Source organism: Oryctolagus cuniculus, chromosome 4, assembly GCF_964237555.1.
Source record: "Oryctolagus cuniculus chromosome 4, mOryCun1.1, whole genome shotgun sequence".
In the NCBI taxonomy this organism is placed as follows: Eukaryota; Metazoa; Chordata; class Mammalia; order Lagomorpha; family Leporidae; genus Oryctolagus; species Oryctolagus cuniculus.
This window is the reverse complement of record NC_091435.1, coordinates 26,694,944-26,712,599: the sequence shown is the minus strand read 5'-3', so window position 1 is coordinate 26,712,599 and position 17,656 is coordinate 26,694,944.

Sequence of the window (17,656 nt, the reverse complement as noted above, 5' to 3'; positions counted from 1 at the left end):
GTAAGCCAACGAAAGGAAGACCTCTCTCTCTCTGTCTCTGTCTCTGTTTCTCTCTCTCTTTCAAAGAGTGAAACAGAAGATGGAAGACCTCTCTCTCTTTCTCTCTCTCTCTCTCTGCCTCTCTTCTCTCTCTGTGCAACTCTGACTTTCAAATAAATAAATCTTTAAAAATTGGGGTTTTATTCTGTATATTTATGATTAATTAATTTTGATATTATCAAGGTTTCCTTTCATATACTTTATTGCTTGTTCTCAGTAAGTACTGCAAATTTCCTTATTATATGTATGGTTTCTTTCACTCAAAAGCAAGCTCTGAAACTGACTTTTCCAGAAAAAAATGGATGATACATATTCAATTAATATACTTAAATATCATAGATGTTGCAGGAAGCAAGCTAGTGTCTTGGGTGGTGAAAACGTCACCAGAGCACACAAAGAGCACAACTATATGTATCGAATACACTGAAGGAAGAAGGAATCAGTAGGAAACAAAGTCAGGTAGGGACTGAGTACCCCTGCAACACATGCACTAATCTAAGAAGTATAATGTATGGGGTAGTTTTTTTCTTAATTATTGTGACTGTTGCCATATGTTTATAATGGCGTAGTGGGCAGGGCAGTGAGAGACTCTCTACTACAATACAGGCTATAATAAAAGAAGCATCCTTATAATCGTAATATTTTCTATTTGGGTGAGTTTTCTATGATCGAAGGTTTCATCTCAGGTAGGAAATTTGCATTTCTGGGTGGAGCCTGGGAAACTTATATCCCCCTTTATCTTCAGAGGCTCCATCAAATTCCCTGGGCTACTCTCCACAATAAGATCTCATGGTCAATGTGTGTTGCACTGAATAATATCTTATTGTTGATTTTTGCATCTTTTAATTCTATAAAATATTTAACTCTATATTACAGAGCTCCTGCATACATACAGTGTATGATACAATGTAAATTCATATGATGCTTTTTGTACTATCTGGAAAAAATATTAGATGAAAGGAACATTTATCCTTCTTTTATGGTTAAGAAAGGGAGACAAAATATTTTTAACTAAATTTATTTGGAGGATAGGGAAGCCATCTTCAGTTATGAAAGGATAATTGGTGCCAATGTTGGCCTATGTCTATTAAAATAATATTAGAACTGACAAATATGAAGCAAAAAAATTTAGACACAAAACCATATGGAGCAGAGATCTTTGCTCATTAAGAGAACATAAAATTGAGATGAGATGCATGTTCAACTGGCTTTCTATCAAGAGAAGCTGGAATCCAAGCAGGAAGTGGTCTCACTGAATTACAAACTCAGCATGCTTTTGGGTTATGTAACTCATAGAATTTGTAGGATAGGGTGCTGTAGACTATGGAGATAGGTATGGAGATGGCATTCCATCTGGGCATTCTTATTGTTCTTTATCACATTATGTGTAAGATTTCAAAAAGCAGATCAGATGAGAGCACCTGCCATGATATTTGGTTATGAATACCCATGCACCTCAGGGCAATGTTGTAATACCAGAGTATCCAAAATGAAGAGACACCATAGAGAATTTAAGAAATTCAGTAAGGATTCCAGGAAAACTATGCCTTAGAAGAAAAACAAAACAAAAGTACTATAAATAACATTAGAAAGGAAATAAACCAGCTCTAAAAAGAATTAAAACCTGGGGAGTTTGCAGCACATTGGGGTCATCTGATTCTTGGGACCCCAACTTCCCACATTTGAGTGCTGGTTGAAGTTCCTGACAATCTGTTTCCAAACCAGTCTTGTCAATGCACCTCGCAGGCAGCAGATGAGGTCCAAGGTTCTTCATCACCTGTCATCCATGTAGGAGATTCAACAAGAGTCCCCTGTGCAGGCTTTAGCCTGGCCTATATTTGATAGCCTTTTCCTATCAAATAAATTTTTAAAAAATATTTAGAAGTAAATAAATAAGTAAAATTCAAATGGGATAGAAAAGATTTATTATAAATTTCAATGCTTGGAAGAACAAAATGCAATACTCTTTTAGCATGAAATATGTATACAATGTATAATTCATCATTTTCAGTCCAAAAGCCACACATATGCAAAAACAGAAAATATTCATCAAACGTTTCAATAATTTTATCCTGCTTCAACATTATTTTAACATAATCATGTCATTTATGTAGACTTTATTTCTCTCCTATTTTCAAAATTTTCTATCGATTTTTCTTTTTTTTAATACCTATTGCATGGCCTACATGATTCTTCTATCACTCCATTTCAGTAGATTATTTGCAGTTATTTGGGCAGTCAACCAAATATGAGTGATCTCTCTTTCTATTGGTCAGTCTGTCTCTCCAGCTTTCTGCTTTTCAAATAAAAAATAGGTATTCAAAAATCATCAAAACATAGATATACATAATAATAATTTGAAGACACTATATATGTAACTCTTCCATTGAATATTATAAAACATTGCAGTTTACAGGTGCAAAACAAAAATATAAAATATGGAAGGAAAGAAAAATGATATCAATATGAGTTGGAAGCCTGAATTTTCAAAAACATTTCTCCAAATAAGTGTACAATAATAATGCAACACTAAATCAAAATTTCAAGAAACTATCTCATAAAATACAAAGATAATTCTGATATGCATAGAGATCTACAAAGGAAGGAAACTAAACATAACAATATTGAGAAAGAAGTTCAAAACTGGAGGACTCACATTACTGGATTCAAGATTTATAAAGCAATTGTGATTAAGACAGAGCAATATAGGCATTAGAATAGACAAGTAAACCCAATGAAAAAATTAGACAAGGTAGAGAACTCATACAAATATTGTCAGTAAAATTAATGTAAAGACAAAGCTACAGGGATTGGTGTTGTGGTAAAGCAGGTTAAACTGCTGCCTGATTCAGTAGAATCCCATATGGGTGCAGGTTCATATCTTGGCTGCTTACCTTCGGATCCAGCTCTCTCCTGGTGTGCCCGGGAAATCAGCAGAATATGGCCCAAGTGCTTGGGTACCCACCCCTCTCATGGGAGACCTGGATGTAGTTCCCATTCCTGGCTTTGGCTGCCAGGCCATTATGGGCGTTTGGGGAGTGAACCAGAAAATAGAAGTTTTCTCAGTCTCCCTTTCTGTATCTTTGTCTATCAAATAAATTAATAAGTCTTTAAAAATTACAAAACTACAATGTTAGAGCAACTGTATAAAACATTATTTCAAAGAGTAAATTGCTGTAGATTTTTCTTTCTGCCAAATTTCAGAAAAGTTACAGCTCTTTTATGGTAATAGCTGTTTCTTTCCATTGAGTTCTTTGCCTCGGGTCCATGAAGATTAAGCCACATGGATGAGGCAGTGTGAGCGACATGAAGGAGGTTTATTAAGCAAAACAGAAAAGCAAAAGGAAAAGCCCCAGCAGCAAAGAGGGATCCCAAATGGTTGGCTGAAGAAGAGGTCATGTTTGGAAATTTTATAAATGTTTTTAAATGGGGAGGTTTCCCTGATTAGTGGCTACATATGTTAAAAAGGTGAAAACCTAGGGAATACTCAGGGAACAGCTGCCACAATCACGTTTTCTGCGTGCTAGGAGGTGAAACTGAAGCCCTCATCATGAGCCACCCAGAGGACAAAACTGGGTAACTCATGTTACATAATCAGGTTGATAGTGTGCTCGTTAGTCAGCGGTTGTCAGAATCTTTGCAGATCCAACCTCATCTGGTGGCTCTGATGATTGTGCTCTTCTACCTCAAGGCCCCTTGTTCCCCTTTACCTGCCTGTTTTAGAAACCTGCCTGTCCGTTGTCTCTATCAATTCTCACTCTGTGGCTATTGCAAGCCGGAAAGGGACAACACTGAGGGATGACAGTCAGGGCTCCTCCAGAGTCCTCTCTAGCAGTCCTCTGTAGACTGAAATCTGCAGCTGAGGCTCCATTTACAAGACCATCTGAAAACTGATTGATTCTAGATGAGAGGAACTGAAGTTAGTAAGGCAGCTTAGGATGCATGTGCCAAATGGTAGGATCGAGAATACAACAGGATGGATACATATAAGAGGGGACAGGAGTTACCACAACCAAAATTCCCATTCTAAAACATTTACTTAGTGGTGCCTGCCGTTAGGTCTCTCTTTCTTGATGCATATTTTGACTGGGAAATGCATACTATTTAATGTTTACCTCTCCTGAACCTCTATTAATTCCTCTTTAAAGAATCTGGCTTGCTTCACCAGACTGACAGCTTGAGCTGGGCAAAAGCACTTGTTTACCTTTTTTTGTCTTTCTCTTCAGCCAGTCACAGGTGCACAGATGGAATGCATGTTTAAATGCCTATCCATGATTGATGGGTGGTTCCCTATCTCTGATGTGGTCACCCTAGCCAGGAGTAGAGATTCCCAACGGGTGTATCCCTGGAGCCCTTACACGGGCACTGACTTTCTCTAAAATACGTAAAATGTGTATTACCTGGATCTGTTACAAAACACAGGAAAACCTTGATTAAAATGATTAGTGTGCAACATCAATTTGTAAACCCATCATGGAACAAAGAGGTAAAAAATCAGATAATCCTGTTATCTGGACTTCTAAAATACAGCAACTATTTTTAAAATAATCTTTCTTCAGAGCTAGCAATGTGGAGCAACAGGTTAAGTTGCCACCTGTAATACCAGCAGGCCATACATACAAGTTTGAGTCCTGGCTAGTCCATTTCTGATCCAACTCCCTGTCAATGTGCCTACAAAGGCAGCAGATCATGGCCCAAATGCTCAGGTCCTGCATTCCACATGGGAGACCCAGGTGGATTTCCAGGCTCCTGGTTTCAAATTGACCCAGGCCTGGTTATTGTTGCAATCTGGGAAATGAAACAGTGGGTAAAATACCTCTATGCCTCCATCTGTCTTTGTTTCAAATTAAAATAATAAAAATTACAAAGATAATATTTTTCTTCTAATCTTATCCAATCTAATCTTACATAGTACTCAACTTTCATAAGGTTTTGACAAGATGCATATTCTTTCAGTTCCTCTTTTTATTAAAAAAGAATAGTTCTCTTAACCGTTGTCACCAAGAGTACATTCCCATGGTTTATAGCTTTGTCCACATCTTTTTTACCTAATGATTTTAATTCACATCCAGAAACAATCCTCTAACACCACTAAGTTAAGATAAGGGCATTTTTTAAAAGGACATGAAAAATTTTAAAATGAAATTATTTAAAAAAATTTTTTGGAGGAATTAAGTTGAAACCAAGTACAAAATTATCAGACTAACAAAACTTTGTCAAAAGGCATAGTCCAATATAATGAATTGTAATAATTTTACAGAAGCACAGTGAGGATGGCAAAGACTTAAGACAACCACGGTCACAATAGCAACTCAACAGTTTATAACATTGAGACCATGTAGTTCCATCTGGAATCGACAAGAATGTATAAGTGCTTGACACCACCTGCTGATGGGAATCACAGGCACATTAATGAGATGGAAATCCGTTATTATCCTTCATTCCCCATTTGGTTTTAGGAGTCCTAGGACTGGAATGTTACAGGGATTATTGCATGGTTTTAAATATCTCTGTAATTTTGTCTACTATGGCTTTTATTACCTTGTTGGGTCTCAGGTTTTAAGGAATACTGATTTTTTTTTTGACAGGCAGAGTGGACAGTGAGAGAGAGAGAGACAGAGAGAAAGGTCTTCTCTTCCATTGGTTCACCCTCCAATGGCCTCCGTGGCCTGTGCGCTGCGGCCGGCACACCACGATGAATTGAAGGCAGGAGCCAGGTGCTTAGCCTGGTCTCCCATGGGTTGCAGGGCCCAAGCACTTGGGCCATCATCCACTGCATTTCTGGGCCACAGTAGAGAGCTGGCCTGGAAGAGGGACAACTGGGACAGAATCCGGCGCCCCGACCAGGACTAGAACCCAGTGTGTGCAGGCAAAGGATTAGCCTATTGAGCCGCGGTACTGGCCAAGAATATTGATTTTGATGGGGAACAGAGGAGAGATTTTTTTTTAATGTACTGATTTATTTGAAAGGCAGAGTTACAGAGATAAAGAAACAGAAAGGGAGAGGGAGAGAGGTCTTCCATCCACTGATTCAACCACAAATGTCTACAATGGCCTGACTAAAGCCAGGAGCCAGGAGCTTCATCCATGTCTTCCATGTGGGTACAGGGGCACATTGTACTTAGGCCATGTTATGCTGCTTTCCCAGGAATATTGCTAAGGAGCTGGATCAGAAATGAAACCATTGCTGAGATGAGATGGCAGCATTGCATGGGCTGGCTTAACTGGCTACACCATAATGCTGTCTCCTAAGGAGGATGGATTCTTAATATGTACCCTTGGGGCTGGCACTGTGGCATAGTGGGTAAAGCTGCCACCTGCAGTTCCAAAATCCCATGTGGGTGCCTGTTCGAGTCCTGGTTGCTCCACTTCCTAGCCAGCTCTCGTCTGTGGCCTTGGAAAACAATGGAAGATGGTCCAAGTACTTGGGCCCCTGCACCCGCATGGGAGACCTGGAAGAAGCTCCTGGCTCCTGGCTTCGTATTGGTGCAGCTCCAGCTGTTGTGGCCAACTGGGGAGTGAAGCAGCAGTTGGAAAACCTCTCTTTCTTCCTCTGCCTCTCCTCTCTCTGTGTAACTCTGACTTTCAAATAAATAAATCTTTAAACACAAAAGATGAATCCATACTGATTAGGCTATTACTGTTTTGCCAATTGTTCCTTGTGGGTGCAAGCCTATAGATTAATATCTGGCTCCATAACGGGAAGGTATTTTAATTGCCTTGTTACCTTGAGGACGATTAACCACACAGGCTGAGATTGCTCCTTAGAAGGGATGTTGATCAGGAAGGCATAAAAATAAATTATCCTAGAGAAACATCAGATTGATTTCAGAGGATCTACAATTAGACTCACAGCAGACTTCACATCAGAAGCCCTACAGGCTAAGAGAGAATGGCGAGATATATCCCAAGCATTTCAGGCATCTAAAGCCAAGACACTGTGGCAAAAAATGTCCTACATGAAGGATCTCTGTGAGACCACAGTGGAAAAAAGTGGCCATCAAAGAAGGATGTGTTTTTCTCTGAAGGGAGGTGAGAACTTCTACTTTGTTTATGGCCTTGTCTAAATACTAATGGAGATTGTGGACTCAAAAGGCTGCCATAGCCTTGTCAGCTCATGTCAAGAGCCTTGGGTTATCACTGAAATCATACATAAGACTGTTAATTGTTAAAATAACAACAGGGATCTCTGTCCACTTACTTCCCATGCAGGACTTCTGTCCTCAATGAGTTGTATTATAAAAATTAACTGTAAAACTTGTTCTCAAAAAATTTTTCAAAAAAATTATCCCAACTTCAGCTTGTGAGCAAACTAAAATATGTAGCTGTTTTCCAAAAATGCCTCTCACAATACCGGTAAAAGAATGGAGAAGACCTGGGTGGAAAGAAAGAAGAACACCTCCAGTGTCTAGGAAGAAGACCATTTCCTTTCCTTCTGGTGTTCTTGAGTGTTGATAGCATCTGTGGTAGGAGCTTCTAGAAGCCCCAGTCCACTTCAGTCCTGTCGGTTTATCTAAGTAGGGGACAAAAGACTTTCCAGTGATCCCCATTCATTGCAATTAGCACAGAGCAGCAAACTTCAGGAGATTTTCTAGTATACTCTTGGGTCCATTGGTCAACTTTGAACACTTCTTCTAATATATGGGAATGACTAGTAAACTTCTCCTTTAAGAATGCATGTCTGTCTCCAAAACTGGGAGATAGGAAATATCTTTAACAAGGGCCTCTCTGTCTCTTCAGAAAGGATGAGGGATTTTCCCTGGGGACCTGGTCTGTTATGGCCAGCTTGTAGTAGCTCATGGGCTTGGTCCTGGTCCTCCTCAGTCCTCCTGGGACACAAGTAATGAAATGCTATTGTTTCCACTCATCTACAGCGACATCTGGTATCCTTTCAGTGAAAGGCTCTGCCTGAGAAACAGCCTTGAGAAAGGTTATATATCCTGTGGGATATGAGGGTCCTGGCTTCCCTGACCAGGTGGGGATGTAAATGCCATATAAAGTTTACCCCTGAGAGTTTCTGTGGCTTGGAAAGCAGTTTATGTTAGTTTTAATCTCTGTTAGGATCTGATTTAGGAGTAGCATTACATCCTCACAAGTGAGGTCGAAGACTTGGGACAAATTTTTGAAGTCCACAATATATCTGACAGGGTCACCTGAAAATGTGCCCAAGTCTCCTTTTATCTGCCTAAGATCCTGCAGGGAAATGGGAACCTGAGCATGAACACAGTACGGCCTTCAAATCCTCCAGGAATCTTGTCAAGTGGCAGTATGAATAAGGACATGATCATAAATCATATTTTATAAATATAGGCTTAAGGATTCAGATTTTACTGATCTAAGGTCATACTATGAATTTACTTCATATACCAATAAAATCGCATACATTGACATTCCTATCTCACTTCTCCTAACAACTTAGAGTCCCAAATGGCTTGATAGAAAATAGATCACTTTAACTAAGGCATCCTGTAAAAAGACAAATGTGTATCTATTTTTATATAAATCATTTCTATTGGAAAGATTTTTGCATGTTTCCTAGATCTTCTCTGAGTTACAGAGAAATTTATCTTACCTTTAGCTGAATGGCAACCACATGGAATATACTTGGAAATACGATTTTTATGTATTTCATAGCAGTCCAAATGTAGTCTATTTGCTTTTAAACTTTTTTCAAACCAATGGTATACCTGTGGCATATGTCAATATCAGCATTTCTTTTTTGGCCAGTGACATGGAGTACAACAGCGGTTTGAAATGTACATGTATTCATATCTCAACCCTCAAAAATGTGTCAAACACATGACAAATTAAAAAAAACTGAAAAATATATTTAAGAATTGTCAGTGCATCAAAATTTAAATTTCTAATATCAAATTACTTCAAATATACATCAAGAAAACATTCATATATGTTACATGGTGGTATCTCAAACTCAAAATCCTCAAAATGAAAACAATCAAAACATGTGTATTATCCTTTATCCACCTCTGCAGTAAGTGGTGTTGCATTTATTTCAGAGAAGAACCATTATGATCATAGACTTTATAATTTAAATAGGAATAATCTATTCATTTTATTACTTCTAATATTCTATTCAAAAGCCATATTACTAGAATGACCTAAGAACATGTTTTGGGCCAAACATGAGAATTAGACAAAATCTTATAATAAGACACATTCTCTTATATAGGAAATACAAAACAAAAATGTCATATAGAATTTTAAAAAATCAATAGCTGAATCCAAGTCAAAGACAAAGCAAACATTCTGAGTAGTTATACTATCAGAAAGACTTAAGAACTACAAATATTGGTACTTAAGCACAGGAATTGAGACTGTGGTGATGCTAGACTGAGTAGGATCATATTTTTTAAGGATTTATTTATTTGTTTGGAAGTTAGGGTTGAAGAAAGAGAAGTAGATACAGAGAGAGAAATCTCCCATCCACTGTTCACTCCCCAAATGACCAGAATTACCAAGATTGGGCCATGCTGAAGCCAGAAGCCTCTACCAGGTCTCCCATGTAGTTGCAGTGGCCCAGGGTCTTGGGCCATCTTCTGCTGCTTTCCCAGGCACATTAGCAGGCAGCTGTATCAGAAGTGGAGCAGCCGGGACTGGAACCAGAGCCCACATGGGATGCTGGTGTTGCAGGCAGCAGTTTAACCTGCTGCTCCACGACACCAGCAGCTTGACTGAGTGGGATCTTGAAACTCCTGTTACTTCAAATGTTCACTTAGGGATCTTAAAATCATTGGAAATATCATCTTGGAATTCTGCCCAAATTTGCATTCCTTGCAAATTCTCTAGATTATATGCAATTCTAGTGGATCAGGAAATTATTGAAATTGTATTGAGAAGGTTAAGCATTTCTTTGACATTACATAATAATTTTTGAGTATGTTACTATCTTTAACACTGTGGTTTTTATAAGTAAATATAAATATGTGAAGTATAACAAGAATTTGTTTAAAATTTTTCACAAACTACTTGTCTGACAAATGAATATCCAGAATACAGCAGTAACTCAAAATACTCAATAGCCAAAAAACAACCCATCCAGTTAAGAAATGGGAAAAGAACCTGAATAGACTCTTCTCAAAACAAACAAACAAACAAAAAAAATGACCAACAAATATGTGAAAAAATGTTCAGTATCATTAGTTATCAGGAAAATTAAATCAAAAATCACAATGAGATGTCACCTTACCTCTATTGAAATGATTATTAATCAAAAGAAAATAGCAAATGCTGGCAAGGATGTGTAAAAAGGGTAACTTTTAAACACTATTGGTGGGAATATGAATTAGTGCACCCAGTTTGTAAAGCAATACGAAAATTTGTTAAAAAAAAAGAAGCAAGACTTGTCATATGATCCAGCAATTCCACTTCTAGGTATACACCCAACAGAAATTAACTCATTATATGAAAGAGATAATTGTTCCACCATTTTTATAGCAGCCCTGCCCACAATAGCCAAAAAATGGAATCAAGCAAGATGTCAATCATCCAATGAATGGATTTTTTTTAATGTGGTATATATACAATGAAATACTACTCAAATATTAAAAACAAATGAAATTGTCATTTGCATCACAATAGTTTCAAAGAGAGGACATCATGTTGAATAAAATAAGCCAGACATAGAAATAGAAATATCACATATGCTCTCTTGTATGTTAAAACTAAATTTCAATATATATATATATGTATATATATATATATAATGCTTGAGTATGTAGGTCTTGCTGCCAATATGTTTTAGGAAACTGTTTTGTAGCTTTAAACAAATTGATAAGGAATGTATACTATATTTTAATGATTTTCTGACAAAATTTATATGTGTGAAGTTGGACATTTTTCCTTTGATTATGGTCTATAGTACATGTCTATTTTGCTTCTTAAATATGGTCTTTTTACTTTTCATTTGTTAAAGTATCTGTTTAGTGGAGCCAAAAAGCCTTTGACCAGAATGTAAATTTAAAATGTTACCTCAGAAAATACAATATTGAATATTCAGGAATTATCTATATACAATTTATTTTATTGTATTATTATTTTTAATATTTATTTATTTATTTGAAAGGCAAAATTACCAAGAGGTATAAAGAGACAGAGAGAGAGAGACCTTCCATCTGCTGTTTCAGTTCCCAGAGGGCCACAATGATCAGGACTGAGCCAGGTCTAAGCCAGAATCTAGAAATTTTTAGGTATTGCACATGGGTGCAAGGGCCCAAGAACTTGGTCCATTGCCTTCCCAGGTGCAATAACAAGGAGCTGGATTGGAAGTGGAGCAGCTGGGTCTAGAATAGTTAGCCATATGGGATGCTGGCATCACAGGTGGCCGCTTTACCCACTACATCATGATGTCAGTCCCTAAAACTTACTTTAATCATTGGCATCTGTAAGAGATTCAAGTACCATGGACTTTCAGATAAGCTATCACTGCAAATAAAATTCAAAAAATTTGGAACAATGAATTCAAACTTCAGGTTTTAAGTATAATAATTACAGAAAACTAAATGTGTAGGTAATGTTAGCATGTTCAGAAAAACATGCTTATTGAATTTATGTCTTTATTAGTCCTTAAAATCAGGCATATTATATTTGAAATGCATATTAAAATATTTAAGTTAACAGAGTAGCCATATGACACACTTAAATGTGATGGCTAATATTTAATATAGTTACACATATTATACATTTTTCAAGTTGAGCTAAAGAAATATAAAAATGAAATGCTTAATTTTTAAAATTTCAATACAATGTATATCAACTTTAAAAACTTCTGATAGCACAAAAAATATTTTGCTTATAATTAATAAGCTGATTTTAAAACTCCCACGAAGTTCTCATTTATAGCTCTTTTTTATATATGAAATGTGGATATCATTTTGTATGGTCTCCCATACAAAGCAAGTACTCCCATAGCAAGTACTTAATTCTTTCTTCACTCATTAGGCAAAAAGTATTTTGTATTTAAAATACTTTAATTTCTTTTCTATATCTCATCAGGACCAGGGTGGTTATAAGCAAATGGTGTAAGTGCTCCATTTGGAGCCTCAATTGAATACAAATAACAATGCATACACATACATATGTATGTGTATGTAAATAGTACAATTTTCTAGGAAGATTCACCAAAATATAATGTTCTCATAGATATATAAATAATATTTTATTTATATATAAATAAAAAGAATGGAAATGTAAAAACTACTCACATGTAAGATTAATATATAAGTACTTTTTTAATAATAAATCCTCTGAAAGTTCACCTTTCAAAATGCCCATAGCTTTATTTCTCAATTCTTTTCCTATTCACTCTTAAAAACTTTGGTATGTAATGATCTTTCTACACACCATATCTAGGACTCTCACTCTGCTCGTATTTTCCCAATTTCTCCCCATTTGTTGGCATTTGTTGTCATGCTAACACTTTCTCAATTATCCAGCAAGAACAATTTCAGAAGCACATCCTTGAGGAAATACTTTCTTGTTTCTGAAAATGAAATCAATTGACCCTCATTTTACCTTCCAGGCACTACAACACTGTTAAGGTTTTTCTGCATGTCATTCAAATTACCTTTACTCCTTGTATTTTTTATGCTATTTAGCTTAATCAGAACAGAGCATATAAAAAGTCATCCCTAAAGTGACTTTCATTTTGAATGAATAGAATCTTTAATACCAGACTACCAGTTATTTAGAAGAGTTGATAGGAAATCACAGGAGACAAATGATTATTTATATTATATTTTTATGGAAAGAAATTCCATATTGCCAAGAAACTTGTTCCAAAGTTATTGATCTATTTTACTGATTTATTGTCTTTACTCATCTTTTCCCCATACCTAAGAGCCACTTTAAAGGTGCTCCTCTCAGCCCTGGAACATTCTAAGAACCCAGGGTGGTCAGTGGATAAGCAGCCCAGTCAGGTGGATGAGAGTAAGAGAGTTGATGAGTAGGGTAAGCCTGAACAATTAGCAGCATAACAAACAGATCAGGATTACCCAGCAGTTCTCTCTTTTTCCTCAAATGTATGCAGGTTTAAGTACATTTTTTATGTTCATAAATCATAATGTTTCCTCTGTGAAATATTCCTCTGTCCTTCCCACAAAGGCAGACCTCACCAGTTCATGCCCTCCCTTCCTGGTGAAATCTAATTCACCCATGATTGTTCCACTAAATGTTATAGGCATGCAAACTCAATACACTACTCCACACCTATTGGACTGGCAAAGAAGAATAGGAAGAAAAAAGTATACAATGTAAAATGCAGGAAAGGACATCAATGGTAACTCTCATATATTGCTGATAAGAATGCAAAAATTATAACCCCTGTCAAATGGGCTGGAATTTCCTAATAAACTTAAATATTCATCATACAAACAAGAGTCCCTCTCCAAGCAATTTACCCAAGAGAAAGAAAAGCATCTCAACTCCAGTGCTTGCATGGCTAGGATTTATTAAACAATTAATAATTTCACAATCTAGAAACATAGCTCATTAATTGATGAATAGGTCAAATCTATGAGACAGCCATGCTATCTACACAATGAATTTATATTGGGGCATTAAAATAAGCATAATATTGATTTACACAATACTAAAGGTAATTACTAAATGCATTGTACAGAGTGGAAAAAGTCAGATTCAAAAGGATATATGCAGGGCAAGCGCTGTGGCTCACATGGTTAATCCTCCGCCTGCAGTGCCAGCATCCCATATGAGCACCGGGTTCTTGTCCCGGTTGCTCATCTTCCAGTCCAGTTCTCTGCTGTGGCCCAGGAGGGCAGTGGAGGATGGCCCAAGTGCTTGGGCCCCTGCACCCGCATGGGAGACCAGGAGGAAATACCTGGCTCCTGGCTTCAGATCAGTGCAGTGCCAGCCGTAGTGGCCATTTGGGGAGTGAACCAATGGAAGGAAGACCTTTCTCTCTGTCTCTCTCTCTCACTGTCTATATCTCTACCTGTCAAAAAAAAAAAAAAAAAGGCTATATGCTGCATCATTCCCTTAATACCCTTAATATAATATCTGGGAAAAGACAGTGTCAAATTGACAGAGAACAGTGTTTGCCAGGGTTGAGTGTTGGGAAAATTTGGTTGATTACACAGTGGCAAATCTGATCTGTGGTAGAATGAGAAGGCCATGCCAAGATGGCCACTGGCAAGCGAGTGTCAGTTACTCAGGAATGGCTTCGGAAACCCCGTGGGAAACCCCTGGGAAACCCCCTAGTAATGGAGCCTGCCTCAAAACGGGCTGTGATTGGTTAGGGTATAAACCACCCCTTGATTGGATTGGCTGCCGCGGCTATTTAAGCTGCTGTACCAACTGAAATAAACGAGTCTGTGGGCTGCTCCCCTCTGGCCCACTTTCACCCAATTCCTGAGCTCTATGTGGTGACTCCACACCTCTTGCCCCACCATACTCCTCCTCTCAGAATGAATCCACAGCAACACAAATCAATTTTTAAAAATTATTTTAAAAATCTTTATTATGATCATTACACAATTACGTGGATGTGTCAAAATTCCCAGGACTACAATATTTCAATACAGTGAATGTTACTCCATGAAAATTGTAACTATAAACAAATGTGACTTCCAAAACTTTCCTTATATCACACTAACCATTCACAAGAATGAATGTGTATATTGACAAATATAAAGATTTTGTACAGTTCCTCAAAGCAAGGTTTTTATGTTTTCTTTACAATTCATTAAAAAAATTTAAAAAATTAAAAAATTCATGAAATCCTTGGAACTGTCTCAACATACTAACTAAACCAACTGCTTAATGTACTTCACTTCTTTGCCAGTGATCAGAAAATCAGAAAACATTTCAATACTAACAACATAAAACTAACATTTTCTCTACAAAAGTGTTGACAGTGGAATTGAACATTTTTCGTTGGTTTCAGCTGATCCCAAGGCAGGAGCCAGGTGTTTCTCCTGGTCTCCCCTCCAGTGCACTCCCTGGCCACAGCAGAGAGCTGGCCTGGAAGAGGGGCAACCGGGAAGGAATCCGGCGCCCCGACCGGGACTAGAACCCGGTGAGCCGGTGCCGCTATGTGGGGGATTAGCCTATTGAGCCTCGGCGCGGGCCAACCTAACTTCTTTGTTGGCTTCTACTATGTAATTAAGTTATAAAAAGGGAAAATCTGTGGGGCTGGATTTCTTGCGCAATGTATGTAGCACGTTAAGACACAGTTTGGAATTTTCCATCCCATATCAGAGTGCAAGTCTCCAGTTCCAACTGAATTGTTTCTGATCCAGCTCCCCACTAATATACCTGAGAAAGCAGCATAATATATTTCAAATTCTTGGGTCCCTATCTCCAATACGGGAGATCCAGATGGAGCTCCAGTATCCTGGCTTTGGCTTAGCCAAGCTCTGGCTGTTGCGGCAACTTAGATTAGGAAGGAGTGGACGGAAAAATCTCTCTCTTTCTCTCTCTGTCTCTCTCTGTCTGTCTGTCTCTCTATTTTATTTTATTTATTTTTTAAAATGTGTTTATTTATTTGAAAGGCAGAGTTACTCAAACACACACAGAGAAAGAGAGAGAGAGAAATCTTCCATCTTCTTGTTAACCCCCCAAGTGGCTACATTGGTGGGCCAGTCTGAAGGCAAGAGCCATTAGATTCTTTCAGGTCTTTAACGTGAGTGCAAGGGCCCAAACACCTTGGCCATCTTCCACTGCTTTCCCAGGGGCATTAACAGGGAGCTGGATCAGAATTTGAGAAGCTGTGATGGGAACTGGTGCCCACATGGTACATTGGTGCCAAGGGGGCATCCTTATTATCTATGCCGCAGAGCTGGGCCCTCTCTCTGCATTTTAAGTAAATAAGTAAATAGATATACAAATCTTTATAAAAGGGAAAAAATCTTCTTGTTTGTTTCTTTTGAACCTGATCTTCCAAAGCTGTGATCAAAGAACGCTGCTTGTTAACTACCCATTGTCTTCTCATTCTCACTCAGTTTGGCTTTCAACAATATTTTCTCCTTTCTCAAAATTAATTCATAAGAAGTCATTAATTTGTCTATTTTTATTTATTTATTTTAAAGATGTATTTATTTATTTGAAAGGCAGAGTAACAGAGAGGCAGAGGCAGAGAGAGAGAGACAGAGATCTTCCATCTGGTGATTCACTCCCCAGATGGCTGCAATGGCCAGAGCCGTGCCAATCTGAAGCCGAACCTGCAAGGTGTCCGGTGCATAACAAACTTTCCCAGGCAGATGAATCGATCAATTCACAGGCTTTTATTGGGGTTCCACTCCCAGGCGAGGGTCACTGGTCCCAACAGAGCAACAGAGCGGGGGCCAGAGAAATTATGCATCAGAGATTGGGAGAGCTCCTTTTATAGATTCAGGGCATGGGGGTTAAAGGTTAGGGCGGGTCTGATCCTCATTGGCTGACCTTTAGGCACCTGCAGGGACCTTGACAAGGACTTTTCTTCCCCGGAAGTACAGGTAGGAACTTCACATTCCCGGAAGTATAGGCCTTTCCTCCATGCAGATCTCAAAGCTACCATCGCAGATGGTGCCAAAACCCAGGCGCTGAGGTTGTGAGCCTCCCCTTTCTGGGTTCGAGGCCCCCTTGCTCCTTGAACCGGTCTGGTGCCCCAGGCTGACTATGGACCACACTCGACCAACTGTAAGTAATTTCTCCCTTGCTCTCCCTCCCTCCTCTGGGTTGGCCCAATCTCTGTGATCTCCGGCTAGCTCTCTGCCTGGACAGAGACCTCCAAATCATGCACACATGGGCTCTGTTCTCTGCTGTTTAGCCTCCCAGCGGCTGTGGAGATGTCCCGCCGCTGGCTTGGCCCCGTAGAGGACTGACTTCTAATCCATCTGCTGAAGTCCCGGACAGGGGACGCCTTGACCAAATTTCAGTAGATCTGGGCTACCAGGGAGACCATGGGATCTGGCCAATCATGAGGGTGGGATTCAACATGCCCCCTGGCCTGCCTCCTAAAGAATTTGAAGAAACTGGGACTGGCCCAGGACCTATGGTATAAACGCCTAATCTTCTACTCCACCCAGGCATGGCCTAATTATGTACTTGACAATGGATGTAGGTGGGCCCTGAAGGAACCTTTGATCCCAATGTCCTCACTGACCTAGAGAATTTCTGCCACAGAGAGAGAAAATGGTCAGTGTCTTGTACGTTCAGGCTTTCTGGGACCTTCCTCCCACCCTATTCTCCTCTCCTCTTGTTCCATGGCCCGGGTCTTGCTGGCCAGGACCACGGCCTCACCTCCTAAGGACCACTCTTCTGTGTTACTGCCAAACTCTTCACCCTCCACCTTTTCGGACCCTCCTGAGTTCCTGGGGAGCCCACAGCTATCCAGGAACTTCCCTCCCCTATATGTGCATTCTTCTGCTCCGCCATGTCCCACCCCTCCCTCTGGTTCCTCACCATGTTCTGCCCCTCCCCCTGCCTCCTCGCCACCATGTCCTTCTGCCTCCTTGTCGCCATGTTATGCCCCTCCCCCTCCCTCTCCACCATGTTCTCCTGCCTCCTTGTTGCCATGTTCTGCCCCCCTCCTTCACCACCATGTTCCCCTGCTTCCTTGTCGCCATGTTTTGCCCTTCCCCCGTCCCCTGGCCGCCATGAC